Below are 19,977 nucleotides of genomic sequence, written 5' to 3'. Positions count from 1 at the left end.
GGTTGGTATCCCCCCGATGAGTAGGGAGTACTGGTAGTGGTAGGTTTCCCCCCTATGAGTGGTTACTGCTGGTAGTGGTAGGTATCCCCCCTATGAGTTGGGAGTTCTGGAAGTGGTAGGTATCCCCCCTATGAGTAGGGACTGCTGGTAGTGGTAGCTATCCCCTCCTATGAGTAGAGAGTACTGGTCGTGAATGATATCCAACCCCTATGGCTTGGGCAATGCTGGTGGTGAGGGATTTCCACCCCCTATGTTTGTGTTGCATTTAGGTGGTTTGTGATGTTTGTTTGTGTGGTGGGTGTCTGACTTACCTTCTACGACGTACGTGTCGATTCCTGTTGTTGATCCGGTCATTGACGTACAGTACAGGTATGACCTGGATGATCGGATTCATGGTTGGTTCGTCTCATTGGCGTGGATCGTTGGTTCGTCTCGTCGGTGTTGTGAATTGCTCCGTCTCATAGCCGTGGATCGTTGGTTCATCTCGTCGGCATTGTGAGTTGGTCCGTCTCGTAGCAGTGGATCGTGTTGTGGCATGAATCAAATTTGATATACTGTTCTTCCGCGTTTGGCACGTAGGAAGTACGCATCGTACTTGCCCTCCCGGAAACTACTGTTGTTTTGACTCCGTGTGACTTGTTTCAGCCTTTCCAGATCCGGCTCGTACGGGATCTGTGGCTGGAATGGGAGTGTACAGCTCGTACGGGTTTTGGACACATTTGCGCATCGTTCTTCCTCGCCCGGATGTACCGGCTGCCGGAACGTGTCGTTCGGAAGGTATGCCTACGAGCGGCTCTTTGGGGGCAGACCCGACCGTGATCGGAATCGACCCCTAAGTGTTATCATTGGCCAGAACATGCGAAATAAAGTTCTTTAAGAGGGAGTTGATGATTGAAGATGGAAGAGCTGAAGACAAGAACAAAGGGGCACTCAAGTGACTGGAGAATCAGGTACAGAGAGATGATGGAGAGAAAGGAGCAACGATGGAACAAGCAGCGTTACCTTCAGCAGACGATATTAAAAACGTCTCTTGAGTGCACCAGGTGGCAAAGCACAAAGAGGGCTTAAGCAGGCAGAGGAGGCCAAGTGACAGAGAGCAGAGAACTTATTCACTGAGGATCTGGAAGCAAAGGGAACCTCTGCTGAGAAGGATCTACCAGGATGTGGTGTTCGAGCGATGACTGGTGTCAGTGAGGGCACATTTGTCTTTAGTCTGCGGCAACAAACATAAGAAGGCCCCATAAGCCAACAGTGAAACAGCTAACTATACATGTCAACAATCACAAGGGATAATCAGTCCACTCCTGTCCCTTCTCTCGAATGAGATGCCTCTGAGAGGGCTTCAGATCGACTGCGCGGGTGTGGCACGGACTATTGTCGCCCTAATGTTGTATCTGAGACATCGCTTACAAAGAAATGTCCATCGCAGTTAATCCTACACAGTCTACACCCACAAGCAGTTATAAGTGATAATTAGGCCACAATATTTATGTCATTTGATATATGTCTTATCGGTAATCTGACCTGCAAGTTCCTGTGACACCAGCCCAACTTAAGCCGCTAATTAATCATATTGACACAAGAGCTAACAAAGTACAAACTACCAAGTCCATTTGCTGAGAATTGCAACAGCTAAATTCATAAATCCACGTGTTCCTTCCAATGTGCCAGGCATCTTTGAAATGTTCTTTCAAGTTTCAAACAATTAATTCTCATGATCAACATCCGCTCAAATGTGTACATTGCACAATTGGTCTCTGGTCTGAAAGAACTATAAGGTGTTCACTCACCAGTCCTGTTTGAAAACTCCCCTTCGGCACATGGCACACAGTCGAAGCAGCAGATGGGCCTCCCTTCGATTGGAGCCTTTCGGTGCCCAGGGGGGGCAGCTCTCACTGCAGACAGAGCGAGGAATCTGTGAGGAAAGAGGGAATAAAGGAGATTAGATGTAAAGTCTGGGATAAGGGCCCAGGGGGGCAGCTCTCACTGCAGACAGAGCGAGGAATCTGTGAAGGAAGAGGGAATAAAAGATAGGAAGAAGATTATATGTAAAATCTTAGCTTAGGGCCCAGGGAGGCAGCTCTCACTGCAGACAGAGCGAGGAATCTGTGAAGAAAGAGGGAATAATGGAGATTAGATGTAAAGACTTAGTTAAGGGCCCAGGGGGCACCTCTCACTGCAGAGCGAGGAATCTGTGAGGAGAGAGGGAATAAAGGAGATTGGATGTAAAGTCTGAGCTGCCGGCCCAGGGGGGCAGCTCTCACTGCAGACAGAGCGAGGAATCTGTGAAGAAAGAGGGAATAAAAGATAGGAAGAAGATTATATGTAAAATCTTAGCTTAGGGCCCAGGGGGCAGCTCTCACTGCAGACCGAGCGAGGAATCTGTGAGGAAAGAGGGAATAAATGAGGAAGATTAGATGTAAAGTCTGAGCTGAAAGCTAAGAATCTCCAAAGCACAAGACAGAGGAAACATTGCAAATCTCAAAGTATGAACAGGGTTCATTAAGTTTGTTTATGTTTTATTTAACTGAACAAACCCATCTTTGAGAAGCAGCATTAATATGCACAAATATGGGATGTGAAAGTTAAAACATGCCAGTATGTCTGTTTCCAATCAGGCAGAAGATTAGCAGAACAATGGTCATTGGGCAGGAATCAGAGATTTCTTGAAATGGAATCATTGAGAAGCTGTTTGGAATGATGGCTTTATAAATATGTGAAGGCCCAGGATCCATCCACACACACACATTCAGCAGCAAAATCTTATCACCTGAAGGAAACTGTTATAGACTTTAAAGGATGTCAGTGTTTACCCCAAACTTCAAGCCATTCACTGAATATGAGAAAAGAGAAGAGAAAGCACTGTTAGCCCTTCTGGGTGGCAGGTTTGGGGAGAGGTTAAATTGCCCCTTGCTGGTCTGCCACCCCGGATGGTGGGGAGAGCCCATCAGAGCTATGAGGCTCCTGATTGAGGCACCAGCATCGATCCCCTGGGGTTCACTCAGGGCCGGACTGGCCGTAGCGGGCACCGGGCAATTCCCCGGTGCGCCACATGGGTGGGGGCTGGTTTTGGGCCTCTGGGGGCCGTTTTTGTTACAGAGCCGTTTTTGAAGCTATCGGCCCTGTAACAAAATCGGCCGAAAACCGGCCCTGTCAAAGAGTTTGGCCGCACCCCCAACCCCCCGGGGGTGGAGGGGGGGCGGCCGAGCACTTTGTCAGGGCCGGTTTTGGTTCCCAGTCCGGCCCTGTGTGCACTGCTCCTCCACTGCAGGGTTTCAGGCATCGGCTGTGGTCGCATTTGTTTGCAGAGAACTTTGTGTCACCTGCTACGGTCACGTCCTTAAGTTATGTGTCTAGTCAGAGCATGCCACTTTCTTTTGTTGCTAAGTCTCTGGAAAAATCATGCCATTATTATTTTGTTTACCTGCGTCTTAGCAGTAATTAGGGCCTTAAGTATGAATCAAGTGTGATAGGGACTCAACATCGTCTCCTATGCCGATGATACACAGCTTATCTTCTCCCTCACAAATGAACCTAAAGTCACCAGGCACGACTTCCAAGCATGGATGAAAGCTGTCACCTCTTGGTTGAAGAACAGCTGCCTTACGCTCAACACAGACAACACAAACAAGAAGAACCACCCCCTCCACATAGAACGATACATGGTGGCCCTCTGTGCTAGGAACTCCCCCTCCCCGACGGACCATGCGCAAAACCTTGGCATCATGCTAGACGCATCACTCACTATGGACCACCAGATCAACTCAGTAGCCTAGGCCTGTTTAGATACCCTCCGCCTGCTGTAAAAAACCTTCAAATGGCTCCCCACCGAATCCAGAAAGACCGTCACTCACGTGCTAATCAGCAGCAGACTTGACTAAGGCAATGCACTATACACCAGCGTTACCCAGAAAAACCTCTGCAAGCTCCAGAATGGCCAGAAACACACAGCCAGACTGTTTCTCAACCTCCCCCGGCATAGTCACATCAATCAACAACTCCACAAACTCCACTGGCTCCTGGCATACAGACGAATAACCTTCAAACTCCTCACCCACACTTACAAGGCCCCCCACAATGCCGGACCAGCAGATCTGAACAGTGCTTCCCCTTCCACACACACAGTTCACCCTGGTCACCATCCCATAGACCCACACCGTATCCCTCCAACTCCCATGCTACCCCCAGTCATGGAAGGACCTCTTTGAATGAACCCAGCACTTAAACAAATCTGCTCCCCACTTCCCCCATCACCTGGAGACCCTGACGGGTAAGTAGTTGTGCTTAACCAACCCTAGATTGATTGATTGATTGATTGATTGATTGATTGATTTACAGCTGAGGGTCTGCTTGAAGAGCATTCTGTGTTATTCTTCTACATGGTCTGTTAAACTTTGTATAAAATCAGGACTCTCCTACTTTTTTTTTCTTTCTCCAGGAGTTTTATGTAGTGCAAAATTGACCAGAAGGTTTCAGGTATCAGAGCGCTTTGCATGAGCAGCAGTTGCGCTACACAAGGACACATTTTGTTATTTTTTTTTGTTAGGCACAAATATGATACAAAGTATTTTGAGTGTGGTGGAGCATTTGGTAGGATTTGTGGTGCACTGTTCTGTTGTGATCCAGCCCCTCCTGCTTGCTTCTGTGTACGTGTGTTTCAGATGCTTCATGCTAGGAGTTAACACACTGAGGTCTTGCAGATCTTCTGACCTGTGATTAGCTAGTGGAGTCAGTGGTAGTTTTGACAATGTGTTAACTCGGTGGTTTGTTGCAGATCCCCCTCATGCAGCGCCCTCCGAAAACCCTTCCCCGTCTTAGACACATCACATAAATAATAAATCAGGGCTACCATGAGAGGGGTGCAGAGAGGCGTGCATTCATGCACGTGTGCTTGTGGAGGCAAAATAGCAGCAGAGCCCTCTATAAGGTCAGCAGCAAGATGCAGTCAACAAGTGATAGGAGCGGTAACTGGCCAGTGGGTTGCTGCTGTATTGTTTACAGAGTTATATCTTCAACCCTTTCCACAGTGGGAACAGCGCTGGGCTGGTCCTTACGAATATGGGGCACTTGGCTTTTTCTGCCATTTGCAAGTGGTGACAGGGCAGAATCCACTTTGTCCAAAGGAAACTTCATGATTTAAATATCCAAGACAGTTTTTAACAAATGTTTTAGAGATTATTTTTATAATTGTATTTTGTGCACTGTACGTAAGAGCTGTGTTATAGCTCCGGGGGGGGGTGGGGGGGGCGTGGGGGTTATGCAAACGTTTGGCAAGTCAGCGCACTAGTCTTTGACGCTGACGCGAACACTCGGCTCCATAAAATTGACGATGACGCGACCGTGCAGCGGACGCACGTAGCGGGCGCTTCGGCACGCCTAAGGCGAGCCCATCTGCGCCCGTCCGTACCCAATCGGGGCCAGGGGCTGGACCCCGTGACAGTTATGTGAGGGAGAGGCACTCCTATAATACGGAGCAACTCCACCATCTTAGAAGAGAAGTGGGAAGTAAGTGTGCTCACACTATGTAGCTAGGCAGCACCAGCACGCAATGCACACACTGTAGTTTTAAACTTCATCCCACTCTTCAACCCCCTGTAGACACCCCCAACAAAAAACAGATCACAATGCTTTTACTTAATTGCTGCTCACTTCCTAAACACTCTACTGAAACTTACTGTTCCTAGAAGAGAGGAACCCAGATGTTTTATTTTTAACACAGACATGGTTAAATAAAGAGACAGACTCTGCCATTGTTCAAGCCCTTCGTCCGAATTATGTAATTCCGAGGCTTGACCGAAATCTAGGCCGTGGAGGCGGCTTAGCTATAATCCATGAAGGTGATTTTATATGCCGGGGTGCGATAAATCCTATTCCTGACTGTGAAAGTATGAACTTTGTAATCAGCCTATCACCCACTTACACCTGTTCAGGGATCTTAGTTTACCACCCCCAGGCCCCCTCGGTCATTTTAACAAAGACCTTCCCGATCTTGCAGCAAACCCTGCCAGTTCTTCCCCCAACTTCACAATTCTGGGAGATTTTAACATGCACTTCGATGATGCCCAATCCTCATCCATGTTGGAACTTACAGATGAACTGTCAACATTCCAACTCACTCAAAAAGTGGATGGTCCCACCCACACGAAAGGACACTTGCTTGATCCTATTTTTTCAAATATATGTAACCTTTTAAGTCTGTCCCTCTACCTTGGTCAGACCACTTTCTACTTCCTTTCACTTGGCTATTACCTGACTCCATTTCACGAGCTGCAGAACCACTAAACTGGCTCGCAAATGGTCTAAGCTCCCTTGGATTCCTGGATAAGTAATCTAAAAGACACTATTCCAATATCTCACTCAAACCCTGTTGTTGCAAACGACAATTTCAATAATTGGCTTGAGTCATCACTTAATCGAGTCCTCTCAAGGAAAGAGATTTCAGAAAAAGTGTTAGGCAAAAAAAATCCCTGGTATTCCCAGAAACTGCGAGAACTAAAACAGCTATGTAAAAAATATGAAAGAAGCTGGCGGAAGGACTTTTCCGCTTCCAGGAAAGCCAAATAAAGAGAAGCTATTAAAATCTATAAAACCAAAAAAAAAATACCCAAGCTCTCTAGTACCAAAAAAAAATCACATTAGCTGCAAGCTCCCCACGTGAAATATTTAAGATTGCCAAATCCCTTCTCACACCCCGAGCCCCCTACCACCTTTGACAATGTCCAACATTGGTGCAATCAAATAGCAGAATTGTTTTCTGAAAAAATACAAACTATTTACAAGTCCTTTCCTCAAATCATAGATCATCAAACTCTTTCATCAACTGACATTGCAATCCCGAAAGTACAGATTCTGCTGGAAGAATTCCCGCCACTCAATCTTCCCACCCTACAAGGGTTCCTGAGAGAGTTAAAATCGGGTTCCCCCACAGACCCCGCTCCCCCATCATTCTTCATCAGATCACAGAGGTTGTGTTGCGAGTTATACTCGATGTGATAAACACATCACTCAAGGCAGGGATCGTGCCATCCCTATGGAAACACGCCAGGGTCAAAGTACTCCTAAAAAAAAAACCTTGACCCAGAAGAGTGGGCAAACTATCGACCCATCATCCTGCTGCCTGGATTAAGCAAATTAGCTGAGACGTATACTAACTCAATTCTCTCGGCCTTCCTAGAAAACAATAATTGCCTTCATCCCACTCAGACAGGATTCAGATCCCAACAGGGCACGCAGACTGCTCTTCTTGCCGTTGTAGAGTAAACTAGGAAGATTCTTGATAACGGAGGCTGCGCTGCCCTGATTTTGCTGGACCTTAGCGCAGCCTTTGAGGGAGGCGGTAGTGACTGGATTATCCTTTCTTGAAAACCGGATCTTTAAGTCTTTGAAGAAGAATCCTCCTCAAAACAAATACCCCTGACATGTGGGGTCCCACAGGGATCCTCCTTCAGCCCCACCATGTTCAATATATACATGAGCTCGCTGGCAGAAATTGTATGCCCATTTGGTGTACAGATCGTCACATTTGCTGATGATACCCAGTTAGTCGTCTCCCTGACACAACACAACCAATATGGTCCTGATTTAGCCTCCTGATTCGAGAAGGCATTCAATTGGATGAGCAACTCATTCTTAAAACGTAATGGAGCAAAGACCGAACTCATGCTCCTGGGTAACTGCGCCCCCTCAAATATAGACCTCTTTTGGCCTGACTCACCCCCTGTTCCAAAAAAAGAGAATAAAAGCTTAGGGGTCTGGCTCAACTGCAACCTTGGTTTCAAGGAACAAGCACGTAAAGTCGCAACAGAGCCCTGAGATCCGACAATAAGGGTTTAATCTCAGTTCCGAAGATCAATCGATCACAAAGTGGAGGTCGATTGTTCACACATAACGCGGCCAGGCTCTGGAACAACCTTCCCCACCATCTACGTTCCGAGCCTAGCTATCTACATTTTAGAAAACTACTGAAAACCTTTTTTTTCCCCTCATCTGCTAAAAGCATAAATGGTGCCACAGCGCTGTGATGCCCCCGGGTAACCAAGCGCTTTAGAAATGTTCCTTCATTCATTCATTCATTCCAGAAACTGGGTTCATAGTCTGAACAGGCCTGCTACTATGTACTAATAGCAACAATAATAATGTAGGGGGCAACCCAAATACCAAATTGTACAGGAGAACACTATTACTTTTGAGTCAAAATGTCAACAATTTATTTATGTCCTGTGAAAGATTTCTAGTATGCAATAAATAAACCAGAAAATTGATGTGAATATGGAAAAAAGTATATCATCATCTCAATATAATATCAGCACTACAATCCTCCAAAAGTATCTCAATACAATATCTGTATCATATATTTGCAAAGTAAGTATAATCATTCGTCGTATAGCTCTTCAAAAATAGGCCAAGCCAACACACGTTTCACAACTCAAGCCGCGGTTTATTGTTATTTTTATGGTGGAAAAATATCATTTAGACATTTTATTGAGATTATGATAATTTTCAGCATTGTATTATTGATAATATATAGAGATAATTATATTATTTTTATGTATATATTTATTGCAGACTAGAATTCTTTCAGATGACATAAATGAATTGTTGAGATTTGGACTCAAAATAATTGTATCTTTTTATATAATTTGGCTTTAGGGGTGTGCCCTATATTAACATATTTGTATTTGAATTGCCGTTGGCAGTGTACAAATACCTCCTCGGGTGCACTCTGCGCCGGACAGTATAGCCCTTTACTTTGCCCTACTTTCCATGTACGAGCAGGTGGGTGCATCAAGATTGAAACCATCGTGTGTCGCAATCAGACCGGCCTTGTCAATATCATGAGACAGGTTGCACATTGTGACTCACTATGATTGGATGTCATCACAGGGATGGTGACCTGCTGAGACAGAAGAACATCATGGATTTGAAGACTTTTTAAATTAAATCAACTTTTTTTTTTTAACTTTTGTTACAAAGTTGGCCTTAGTCCAATGGACCTCAGATTTCTCCCAGACAAACCTATTTTGACATTCACAAATTGGAAAAGGCTCCAATAGGAAGTTTCGCAAATGTGTTAGCACCCCAACTTGGGAGTCAGCAACCTTTCAATGTTTGTGACCGTATTTCTGTCATAAACATTGATATATACTGTGATGAATTGTCATTTGTAAGGGGTGCACAAAAAATAGCGCCTTCTTAATAGCAATATGTAATGCCTTTCAAAATCAGATTTGCAATTTGGGGAAATCACTGGGTTTGGTACATTGTAAAAGAAATTTTGCAGTCACACACACAGTCAGTTCGAGAATTGGAGACTCTGTGACTGCAGTATGGCTTTGTGCATCACACCCAAGATATGGAAACTGAGCTGATCAAAGTTTTGAGGTGTGAATTTTCTTCAGGTTCAAGTATTAGAAATTCATTTGAGTTGGTCAAAGACTTTGGTGAATTGTAACGGATTTTTGTGAGACTACTAGAGTTTTCCTAAATGCTAAAGTGCATTTATGACTGTTAGATCTAAGATCATATATTTTTTGCCTTATTATAATACTTGACCATTAGATCTAAGATCATATATTTTTTGCTTTATAATACCTTTTGATATTTTCAGGCTTCAAAGATTGGGAGAGGAAGGTTCAGGTGAGACGGCAAAGGAGACCTGCGTGAGAAGCACCACCGGAATGAAGGAAGGGTTCAGGTGAGACACCAAAGGAGACCTGTGTGAGGAGCATCACTGGAATGAAGGAAGGGTTCAGGTGAGACACCAAAGGAGACCTGTGTGAGGAGCATCACTGGAATGAAGGAAGGGTTCAGGTGAGACGCCAAAGGAGACCTGCGTCAGGAGCATCACTGGAATGAAGGATGGGTTCAGGTGAGAAAGGAAAGGAGACCTGTGTGAGGAGCATCACTGGAATGAAGGAAGGGTTCAGGTGAGACACCAAAGGAGACCTGTGTGAGGAGCATCACTGGAATGAAGGAAGGGTTCAGGTGAGACACCAAAGGAGACCTGTGTGAGGAGCATCACTGGAATGAAGGAAGGGTTCAGGTGAGACACCAAAGGAGACCTGTGTGAGGAGCATCACTGGAATGAAGGAAGGGTTCAGGTGAGACACCAAAGGAGACCTGTGTGAGGAGCATCACTGGAATGAAGGAAGGGTTCAGGTGAGACACCAAAGGAGACCTGCGTGAGGAGCATCACTGGAATGAAGGAAGGGTTCAGGTGAGACGGCAAAGGAGACCTGCGTGAGGAGCATCACTGGAATGAAGGAAGGGTTCAGGTAAAACTACAAAGGAGACCTGCGTGAGGAGCATCACTGGAATGAAGGAAGGGTTCAGGTGAGAAAGGAAAGGAGACCTGTGTGAGGAGCATCACTGGAATGAAGGAAGGGTTCAGGTGAGAAAGGAAAGGAGACCTGTGTGAGGAGCATCACTGGAATTAAGGAAGGGTTCAGGTGAGACACCAAAGGAGACCTGTGTGAGGAGCATCACTGGAATGAAGGAAGGGTTCAGGTGAGAAAGGAAAGGAGACCTGTGTGAGGAGCATCACTGGAATGAAGGAAGGGTTCAGGTGAGACACCAAAGGAGACCTGTGTGAGGAGCATCACTGGAATGAAGGAAGGGTTCAGGTGAGAAAGGAAAGGAGACCTGTGTGAGGAGCATCACTGGAATGAAGGAAGGGTTCAGGTGAGACACCAAAGGAGACCTGTGTGAGGAGCATCACTGGAATGAAGGAAGGGTTCAGGTGAGACGCCAAAGGAGACCTGTGTGAGGACATCACTGGAATGAAGGAAGGGTTCAGGTGAGATGGCAAGGGATACCTGTGTGAGGACATCACTAGAATGAAGGATGGGTTCAGGTGAGAAAGGAAAGGAGACCTGTGTGAGGAGCATCACTGGAATGAAGGAAGGGTTCAGGTGAGACACCAAAGGAGACCTGTGTGAGGAGCATCACTGGAATGAAGGAAGGGTTCAGGTGAGACACCAAAGGAGACCTGTGTGAGGAGCATCACTGGAATGAAGGAAGGGTTCAGGTGAGAAAGGAAAGGAGACCTGTGTGAGGAGCATCACTGGAATGAAGGAAGGGTTCAGGTGAGAAAGGAAAGGAGACCTGTGTGAGGAGCATCACTGGAATGAAGGAAGGGTTCAGGTGAGACACCAAAGGAGACCTGTGTGAGGAGCATCACTGGAATGAAGGAAGGGTTCAGGTGAGACACCAAAGGAGACCTGTGTGAGGAGCATCACTGGAATGAAGGAAGGGTTCAGGTGAGACACCAAAGGAGACCTGTGTGAGGAGCATCACTGGAATGAAGGAAGGGTTCAGGTGAGAAAGGAAAGGAGACCTGTGTGAGGAGCATCACTGGAATGAAGGAAGGGTTCAGGTAATACGCCAAAGGAGACCTGTGTGAGGAGTATCACTGGAATGAAGGAAGGGTTCAGGTGAGACACCAAAGGAGACCTGTGTGAGGAGTATCACTGGAGTGAAGGAAGGGTTCAGGTGAGACACCAAAGGAGACCTGTGTGAGGAGCATCACTGGAATGAAGGATGGGTTCAGGTGAGACACCAAAGGAGACCTGTGTGAGGAGCATCACTGGAATGAATGAAGGGTTCAGGTGAGACGGCAAAGGAGACCTGCGTGAGGAGCATCACTGGAATGAAGGAAGGGTTCAGGTGAGAAGGGAAAGGAGACCTGTGTGACGAGCATCACTGGAATGAAGGAAGGGTTCAGGTGAGACACCAAAGGAGACCTGTGTGAGGAGTATCACTGGGATGAAGGAAGGGTTCAGGTGAGACACCAAAGGAGACCTGTTTGAGGACAATCACTGGAATGAAGGATGGGTTCAGGTGAGAAGGGAAAGGAGACCTGTTTGAGGAGCATCACTGGAATGAAGGAAGCGTTCAGGTGAGACGGCAAAGGAGACCTGCGTGACGAGCATCACTGGAATGAAGGAAGGGTTTAGGTAAAACTACAAAGGAGACCTGTGTGAGGAGCATCACTGGAATGAAGGAAGGGATCAGGTGAGACACCAAAGGAGACCTGTGTGAGGAGCATCACTGGAATGAAGGAAGGGTTCAGGTGAGACGGCAAAGGAGACCTGGGTGAGTAGTAGTTTTTGTTCATAATGCAGAAATTGTTCACAGTTCTTGATGGTAAACTACTCATGTGTATGTGTCCCATGTCACGCTGCCACCGGCATATCACAAGTAATAAGGAGAGCGTTACATTTATCAGTGTTGCCAAATGTCCAGGAGCTTAATCCTCCTTCCCAGGTGGTCCCTCCCTCCCTCCCCCTCCCACCTCATGTCAGTGTGCCCCCATCTGCCGTCTCCACTCCCGATGTACCCTTCCCGACAATGAATCATGTACGGGTGCTCAACCATCCCTAGGAAACCCAGGCTTCCCACACATCCCGCTACTTCTAAAACGTCCAGCACTCACCATTGCTCCTCCGCTACTCCCCACCCACCGCGTCCTCCTGCCTGTCAGAGGTGCTCCCCGCTTCCCCCGCGCCAGACATCTGCCCCTGAAGTTCCACCACCAGCGCCTCCCACGCTCGTGCCGTCGCCAGGGCCTTCTCATCTTCCCTCCGGAGGGCCAACTGCAACCTGAGCGTACCCTCCGCTCCAGCCCATCTCGCAAACGCCACCCTCCACCGCAAGAAACTAGGCCCGCCCGGGATTTCCAGTGCATAGTCAGTTCCCTCTTGGCCATAATCAACCCTAAATCGTAGAACTTACTGGTAACCTTCGTCCGTCGGGTGTGGGGAAACCAAAGTAACAAGCAAGCCCCCATTTCCGGAGCAATAGAACGGTCTGTCAGCTGATTCAGGCAATCCACAACATCTGCCCAATAGTCACCCAACTGCACGCAGGACCAAAACATATGGCGGAAATCAGCCCCCTCTCCCCCACACCGCGGGCACTGTGAGTGAGCACCCCCAAAATATTGCAATATCTTGACCGGTGTCAGATAAGCCCTGTGCAGCGTAAAAAACTGAACCAACTGAAACCGGGCATTCCGCGTTCCCTTCCAGGCCCTCCGCACCAGCGTGGACCACGTGGTCTCGGGGATCAATTTCCCAAGGTCCGCTTCCCACTTACCCCTCAACACGGTCAGGGGTTGCAGGCCTTCTGTCGACAGCCTGCGGTAGAGGCAAGTAATGGCCTTGGCCGTCCCCGCCGACATCACTACACATTGGCAACCCGCGGCGACCGGTGGCTCCGAGAGCCCCATTGTCCAATGCCTCTGGAGGCTCGCGATAAGGGCCGCGTGGAGTAAATAGTCCCCCCGCGGCAGTCCATAAGAGTCCTGCAAGTCCTGGAAGGGCAACAACACCCCGTCCCTAAATAAATCGCCTACCACCTGCACACCCAGCTCCTCCCAAACTGCCAGTCCAGACCAATCGCCCCCATGCGGGAGCGCCGTACACATTCCCAAAGGGATCTCCGGGGCATAGGGGTGAGCCACGGCGGTCCTCCTCTGGCACCTGTTCCAGCACAACCGGAGGGTACGCTCCTCCAGAGTAAGCTGGGCAAGGTCCAACCGCTGTTGAAGGACTATAAAGGCGAGCACATGCCACGGGATTAACCTACCCTGTGGGCCGCCCGGACCTCTATACTCCCTGGCCACCGCCTGCGTGAGCCATTGAAGCTGGGCCGCCAGGTAGTACCATTCAAAGTCCGGGGCTGCCAGTCCCCCCTCCGCTCTCGGCCGCCGTAATGTGGTCAACGCCACCCGCCGCCTTCCCGAGCCCCAAATGAAGCTCGTAGATAGTGCTCGAAGCCGCGCGAAAATCGATGCAGGTACCCATATGGGCAGGGTGCGAAAGAAGTAGAGGAGGCGTGGCAACGCCACCATCTTCAACAGCGCTACTCTCCCAGCGCACGAAAGCGGGAGCGTGCTCCAGAAACCCATACTACCACGCAAACCACGAATGGCTCTGCTAATATTCCCCGCCAGCAAATCAGGCTGGGTGTGATAAATATTAACCCCCAAATATCGCATGCAGCTCCCTTCCCATCGGAGCACTCCCAGCGACTGGGGGGCCTGTCCACCCGGTAACAGCGGAAACAAGCATGTCTTGCCCCAGTTGACCTTGAGCCCAGACAGGCGACCAAAGGCCTCCAACAAGGCGACTGCCCCCCGGAGCGCGCCATCCGTCTCTGCTAAGAACATCAGCAGATCATCTGCATACAGGGACATATAGTGGGTCTCCCCCCTCAGTTGTACTCCTACATAGGAGCACCCGAGCCGGGCATGCGCCGCCAACGGTTCAATGGCTAGGGCAAACAACAACGGGGAGAGCGAGCAGCCCTGCCTCGTCCCTCTCCGCACGTGGTAAGGGGCCGATATAGTTGCCCCCGTCTGCACCCGGGCCGTTGCGTCGTTATAGAGCAAGGCGGTCCAGCGCACAAAGCCATCCCCCAGGCCAAATGCCCTCAACACGCGATATAAATAGGGCCACTCCACGCTGTCGAAGGCCTTTTCTATGTCAACCGACAGCGCGCAGGCCTCCGGGTACGTGTCCCGGTCCATCTCCATCACCCTCAGTAAACGTCGAATGGAGGTGGCCGTGTTACGCCGAGGGATAAAGCCCGCCTGTTCCGGGTGAATCAGGGCGGTCATGTGTGTCAACAGGCGGGACGCCAATATTTTGCTCAGGATTTTATAATCCACTGTCAGCATGGAGAGCGGACGGTATGCCGCGCGAGCGCCGGCCTCTCCTCCAGGCTTCAACAGGGGCACCACAATTGCCTCCCGAGCGGAGGTAGGTAAGCGCCCAACCCGCCACGCCTCGCTGTAGAGGACCTGCAACTGCGGCACCAGCACATCCGGGTAAGCCGCATAAAACTCTACGGGCAAGCCATCGGCCCCCGGGGTCTTTCGCCGGGCCATATGTTTAATCGCAGCGCGAATCTCGTCCGGTGATATGGCACCCCCCAGGTCCTTCCCGGTCTCTGGGTCCAGCCGGGGCAGTCGAGCCGCCACTAAAAATTCGTCCAGGCCGTCAGGTTCCCCCGGCATGGTGCTATCGTACAGTCCTGTATAATAGCTAGCAAACTGCTTATTTATCCCCGTCTGGGAGTAGACAGAGGCCCCCCCGCCTCGACCAGAGAAAGTATCGGGGTACCGCGGGCCGTCGGGGTCGCCAACCATGCCAGGAGGGATCCCACCTTATCTCTTTCCGCATGCGCCCGGGTGAGATAATCTTTGTGGTCAAAACAGCGAAGCTTCTCCACCCGCACCGCTACTCCCTCGCGTGCCTCCGTGACCGCAACCATCATGCCCCTCCCCGCCTGGTGCGCTCGCTCAGCCGTCCGCAGTTGGGCTTCCGCCCCCTCCACCTCCCGCAGCAAGGTCTTTCGCACTCCAGCCGTGGACGATATACAAACCCCTCGGACAACCGCTTTAAACGCATCCCATTCCGTTGCACGGCTCAATGCCATTTCCGAGTTATTCTCAAAGTACTGCTCTATGCAGCCGCTAACCTCGGCCTGGAAAACCGGGTCCTCCAACAGCAAGGGGTTGAGACGCCAAGTAGGGATCGCCTCCCGCTGCCTGGACCACTGCAGCGCACCCACACAGGGGTTATGATCAGAAATGGTTTTCGCCAGATATTCACTATGCCGCATCAAAGCCTGAGCATCCGGGGAGCACAGTATGCTGTCTAACCGGACATACAACTCGTGAGGAGCGGAATAGAAGGAGTAATCCCTATCTACCGGATGATGCGCCCGCCAAGTGTCCACCAGCCCCCAGGTGTTCTGCCAAGCCCGTCTACTATTGGCCACCCGACGGACCACCGACTGCGCAAGGGGCGGGTGGGACCTGTCCAACTCAACATCGACCACCGAATTAAAGTCCCCTCCCATCACCACCGTTCCCGTCAAGTACTCCGCCAACTGCCCCGACAGTCGGGAGAAGAAGGCCACCTGGTCTACATTAGGAGCATACACACTGCATATGGCTATGTCCCTCCCGTCCAATCGCCCCTGTACTGCTACAACTCTGCCCTCCGGGTCCACATGCGTCATCAAAGGTTGGAAAGGAACTCCCGCCCTCACCCAAATCAAAGCACCCCGGGCAAACTTCGAAAAAGTAGCATAGAACAACTGGCCCGCCAGCGCCGTTGCAAAGCCTTCCCCTCCTCTCGGTCTAAGTGGGTTTCTTGGAGGAGGGCTACCTGGACCCCTCTCCTTACCAAGTAGGCATGGACTTTATGTCTTTTCACCATGGAGGTGAGCCCCCTCACATTCCAGGTCAGAAATCGCAATTCAGGTGGGGTCCCCATCCCATTGTTTTACCAACCATCCTCTCCGACTCCTCTGGGGCACACTGACATCCCCTTGAAACCCCGAAACTCCCCAACTCCCCAAACACCCTCCCCTCCCCAGAACAGGTGCTAAACCACAGTTACCCATCCAAATACCACCCCAAGAAAAAAACCAAACACTCTGGTAGCCACCAGGGTCTCACATCGTCTGTGAGGGTGAGGTGGTGGCTCTGCGCCAGCTGGGCTTGTCGACGGTCCCCAACTGTGCATCCGCGCCCAGTCTCTGCAAATCCTCCCCCGGTGCTCCCCCGGCCCTCCAGACCCCCCGCTCCCTTGGCCAGGCCCCCTCAACAGGCCCCTCCCACAGTCCGTCAGCAGGTATCGACCTCTCCCCCAATCCCGCTAAACCATGCGAAGCCCCCCTTCTCCAGCAGCTCCCGCTCTGCCCATGTCCCTCTTACGGTGTCCAGGTGGTACCCCGCACCTTCAGGCATCCAGCAGTTCATCCGCTGTCCCTGGTGTAACATCAGGCAGCAACTCTGCTTCCCCACCAACATCATCCGAGAGGGAGGCCTCAGAGCTCTTCTGAGATCCCGAGTCACCATCGGGCTGGGAGGCCACGGCCCCCGATATCACAGAGACCGCCCGCAGTGCCGCCCGCCGCTCCAGCACCGTCTGTGAAGCCTCCGGCGATCGGACCCCTGCCGCCCGTGTCTTGGTGCGTCTGCTGCGACGGGCTCTCGCCAGGGTCCCCGACGGCCCCCCCTCGACAGTATGCGCCGCAGCTCCAGTCCGGACCGACTCCAGCCAACTCCAGGCTGCAGCGGGGTCAGTAAAGAAGGATGTCTTACCGTCCAGCACAACTCGCAGGCGGGCCGGGAACAATAAGGAGTACTGCAATCCTTCGTCTCGTAACGCCTTTTTCACCGCCTGAAAGGAGGAGCGCCTGCGTTGGACTTCCATGGGGTAATCGGGGTAGATAGAGACCGGGACATTCTCCACATGATAGGGGCCCATGGTTCTTGCCTTCTGAAGGATAATATCGCGGTCCCTGTAGTGCAACAAGCGGGCCACTACCGGTCTGGGAGGCCGGCCCGGATCCGGGGGGCGAGCCGGGACCCTGTGCGCCCGCTCCAAGGTATAAAACTGCGTGAGCCCCCCGGGTGCCACCACCTCCTTGAGCCAGGTCTCCAAATAGGTCAGCATGTCTCCCCCTTCGATCTTCTCGGCAGACCCACCACACGAATGTTGTTACGGCGGTTACGCCCTTCAGCATCCTCGGCCCTCTTCTCCAGGATCAGCACCCGTCGGAGAAGGTCCACCGTCTGAGCCTCCGATATTTTCTGCGCCGGTGCCACCAACTCCAACGTGTCCTCCGTCTGCTTGACCCTGTCCACCAGCTTCCTGTGGTCCGCCCTAAGCAGTCCCAGATCCGAGGACACCTGCGCAATGTCGGTCTGCAACGCAGCTCGCGTATCCACTATGGCCTGCAGGATTTGGTCCAACTGGCGTTGTTGGAGGCCCGCCGCAGAGTCCGCGCGTGTCCCGCCATCCCGGCCACCGGCTGAGTCCTCCGCGGGGTCTGGCGGATTCGCTCCCAGTTTGGGCCTCGGTTTACCCATGCTCCCAGGGAATGACGCACACCAGGGGGCCGCCAGGCAATCGTCCCTCAGTAACGTGCCCCAAAGCAGTGGTCTCCACGGTGCGCTGACCCTTCCCTCACCTGCCGCAGGACACCACGCTCTCCTGCCACAGAACGATGACTACGCCTGCGAGCACTGTCCGCAGTCCACCAAGCGCTCCTGCGAGGAGACCCCTCACCTCTCCCTGAGATCGCCCGCCTTGCTGTTTGCTTCTCGCCACTCCACCTATGCAGGCGCCGCCCTCCAGCTGTTCGGTCCGGTCCGCAGCCCAGATCCAGTCCGCCCTCCTCCTTCGCGGCTCCTGCAGAGCCGGCCGTCCGCTCTCCAGTCACTGGCCAGCGCCTCTAGGGCTCCCGCCCCCACTCCGTCTCTGGGGCCTCTGCCCTAATCACAGGCCTTACTCAGTGCTCCTTTCAGCTGCCTCACCCGCTATCAGCTGCTGCGGCTGGGCGAGGTCGCAGTGGGGCTTCAAGCATCAAGCCACTCCATCCCGGCTCGACGCTGTCCTGTCCGTCCTCCGCCGCGGCGGAACCGCCACTTCCGGTGTGCCTGCCCGGGCGCGCCTCGTCTCTAGGCGGCCACCGATGCACTGTGGGCCGCGGCTGCCCGGCACCTCGCAGGCCGCACAAAATGGCCGGCAGCGGCCCGCGTCTTCCGCAACTCCGGTAGCAGTGCCCGCCCTCGGCACCTCGCTCCGTCCTGCAGCGCCGCCCTCAGGGTCCTGACCAGGCGGGGGTGCCCTCCGGGGCCCCCGGAGCACCGGGGCCACAGTTACTGCAGGATTTCGGCTGGGCTGGATGCGGAGCTCTGTGCTCACGCGTCCATGCCCGTCGGCTGCCAAGCCACGCCCTTTCTAAATATTTTGAATAACCAAATTGTTTTATTTTGTGTAGCTGAAAATATCTATTTTATTCTATATATTTATATAGATGAACATTTACGGTTAAGTAAAAGATACACAATTCACTTAGAGATAATTCAACATGACAAGATTAATTTGAAAAAACATGTCTTCAAATTAAGACCAAAAGGTAGAAGAGTCAGGAAAGGGAATATGTAAAAGAAGATAATTTAGCATGTCTGATGCATTGTACAACATGTTTGTTTGGAGGAAGTGGGATAACTAAATCTAGGAACTTTGAAATGCCAGCTTGCTTTACATCAGTTTGTTCACAGACAGAATATCGACTTCAAAAATATAGATTAAAAAAAATACAGAGGTAAAAATATAGAATCCAAAAATAGCGACTCCCTATACTTACACAGGTAAGTAAAAAAATATTTGAAAAACATATCGATATGAAAAATATAGTTGTACAAAATATCAATTTTAAAACATATAAAGTAAAACAATAAATATTAAATATAATAAATAATAAAATAATTTGAAAAAATAAATTAGATATAATTTACATTTTAACAAATATAACAAATAAACTTAAATATTTAATTATTTATTATATATAGCACTACACTAGCCACCAAAAAGAGGGTCTTGGAACATATGAGAGCTATCAGCAACAAGGACCCCCACTATCCGGTGGCTAGGCATTTCACAGACTATCAACTTTCGAACAATCCCTCTTTGCTTACTATGCCATAGAACAAATCGAGCAGAGTCACAGGGGAGGGAATGGAGTTCTTATTTTACGGAAGAATGAGTCCTGGCACATAATCAATTTACAAACTAAAAGTCCGGATGGGCTTAACCAGGACAAAGAAATGAGTATTCACTTGTATGAATAGTAACTTTGGGTAACTTCTTCTGTATGCGCCCAAGGACTTAGACTCTTTCTCTCTGTAGTCTTCTAGCTTTTAGTTTACTGATGATTATCTGTATGCACTTTATTGATGACATTTGAAGGATATTAACCCCGACTGTGAGAAAAACTCATCTTTTCTTTCTTTTTTAATCACAGGCGAAAAGGAAGGGGTTGACTTAGAGGATGTGCTTCAGTATAGAACATCCACCCCCTACCCTTTTCTTCGACATCACTACGGTGGTGGGAAGAACCCCACAGATAAGAGACTCTCTGTTATCTTGATTTTTTTATATTTTATATTTG

General features: G+C 50.3%; 1 pseudogene; it reads right to left on the bottom strand.

Moving 5' to 3' along the window:
- The window catches only part of LOC146769595 (vomeronasal type-2 receptor 26-like), a 140,159-nt pseudogene that overhangs the window by 39,407 nt on the left and 80,775 nt on the right, over nucleotides 1-19,977 (bottom strand).

This window comes from Triturus cristatus, unplaced genomic scaffold (genome assembly GCF_964204655.1).
Source record: "Triturus cristatus unplaced genomic scaffold, aTriCri1.1 SCAFFOLD_291, whole genome shotgun sequence".
NCBI lineage: Eukaryota > Metazoa > Chordata > Amphibia > Caudata > Salamandridae > Triturus > Triturus cristatus.
This window is presented reverse-complemented; position numbering and strand designations above follow the sequence as displayed.